This window comes from Nicotiana tomentosiformis, chromosome 12 (assembly GCF_000390325.3).
Source record: "Nicotiana tomentosiformis chromosome 12, ASM39032v3, whole genome shotgun sequence".
Classification (NCBI taxonomy): Eukaryota; Viridiplantae; Streptophyta; class Magnoliopsida; order Solanales; family Solanaceae; genus Nicotiana; species Nicotiana tomentosiformis.
This window is the reverse complement of record NC_090823.1, coordinates 83,214,322-83,216,359: the sequence shown is the minus strand read 5'-3', so window position 1 is coordinate 83,216,359 and position 2,038 is coordinate 83,214,322. Positions and strand designations below refer to the sequence as shown.

General features: G+C 26.9%; 1 long non-coding RNA gene across 1 annotated transcript; it reads right to left on the bottom strand.

Moving 5' to 3' along the window:
- Positions 1-680: 680 nt before the first annotated feature.
- LOC104106179 (uncharacterized) lies at positions 681-1,149 on the bottom strand. The gene is made up of 2 exons (XR_688547.4): positions 1,022-1,149; positions 681-935 (listed from the first exon to the last, which is right to left on the bottom strand). It is a non-coding gene; the product is annotated as an uncharacterized lncRNA (long non-coding RNA).
- Positions 1,150-2,038: the final 889 nt, after the last annotated feature.

Genomic DNA, 2,038 nt, shown 5'->3' with positions numbered 1-2,038 from the left:
AATTTTCAACCAAAATTTAAGTATGTTTAAAATTAGTTTGCCAATTAAATAATAAACTAAACCTGCAATTATTTACATCTTCCCCTTGTAAAGAAGAGGATTTAGTGGGCGTTTGGACATAAGAATTGTAAAATTTCAAAAAAAAAGTGAAAATGGTATTTGAAAATTAGAGTTGTGTTTGGACATGAATATAATTTTGGGTTGTTTTTGAAGTTTTGTAAGTAATCTGAGTGAAAATTTTGAAAAACAGTTTTTTGGAGTTTTTCAAAATTTTGAAAAATTTCAAAATGCATCGTCAAGTGAAAACTGAAAATTTTATGAACAAACACTAATTTAAAAAAAAAGTGAATTTTTTTTGAATTATGTCCAAATGGGCTTTTAATTTAAATCATTGATAATGGAAGGATTTCTATATTATCAGTGTTATTTTCAATCGTTGCAATGATTATCGATTCATGCTTCTTATAGAAAGGTAGACATAATCAATTTTTAAATAACCAAAAAGATAAATGTATTCAATATTATTGGTGCATTACTAGTATGTTTGATGTGAATGCAAATAGGTATGTCGATACATCAATCAGAAATTGATGTTGCCAACAACAATACAAGACAACAATATAAGGGGTCTGTTTTTAATTTTATTTCTTTCAATCTCAACTAATGTTGGCAAAATAAAATAAACAAGATGGAATTTTATAATATATAATAGGATATTTGTGTTTGATCAAAGGTACATTAAAGGAAAGTTTAATTGGAATTACAATTGTAAACACAGACGCAATGTAATGCGCCAAGGTTACCACCAGTGCAAACTCCATTCCCGTTATGTATCTTTAAGCATTCTCTTTGACAGTTAGCAATGATGCATTCCTTTGGATTCAACGTTACAGTGCATCTAGTTTGGGCTTTTACTTGAGTAATTGTCAATGCAACTGCATACAAATAGAAAAAGGAATTAGCATTACTTTCTTTTATCACAGATAAAATAATAAACATAGAAAAAGAATTTGAGCCAAACCTGAAAGAATGAGAAAGAAACAAATAACAGAGTTAAAAAAACTTAGCCATTCTTATTGAAGTTTATCTCAAATGTCAATGATGTGCTTTGGTGCAAGGTGAAAGAGGCTTTTATAGTTCAAATTTGCTAAGACTTGCATAGATTTTATAAGGAAAGTAAAGTAGCTAGATAATTTACTTTCCAGGAAAACAATATGACTATTGTATTACAAAGATAATGGTTTATAATATTGTTTCCATAGAGCAAAGATGGATTGTTTGATTTGTTTCCTAATTGAAAAGTTATTTGACAGTAGCAATATTTAGAATCTAGAGTTGTTGCAACAAGAGAAAAGGCAATTTGGATTTGATGCGGAGGGAATAGATTGGAAAACATACATTTTTTTAACCTTATCAACTAGTATCAGTACCCGCGTGATGCGCGAACGTAAATCATGCAAATTATGATTTGGGTTATTTGAATTATGTACAAACAACCTTAAAATTAAACCTTCTATATAGGAATTATAAATAATTATTTGATATTAATTAACCATTTTAACAAATCTCATAGTGGATAACATGTTTTTTTTTCTATATCCGTAATAATCCAATCCCTTGATTTTGACACTTGTATTATATTTTACGGCCAATATTAAAGAATACTAAACATGTAATGTTGTGATCTGTCTTATTTGAGCACATTAAATTATATTATTATAATAAAATTCTTACTACCACGTTATTTTTCAACTCAAATTCAAATAAGTTTTATCCTTCTACATTTTCAGACAGAATTGTTTTCTCTTTTTGTTCCTTGCTTATAGTTTTTGTATTATTTATTACCTAATATTGTTATACTATAATGTGATCTTTTATTAGCTTATAAATTGATTTAATATTTTGCTTATTACCCATTTAATGATCATCAATAAATGTAAAAAACAATTATTCTTGAAATGTAATATATTTTTGCACTATTATCCTCTTACTCGGATCTCTTTCATCATTTAAATCTATTAATAATATTTTTGAGTAT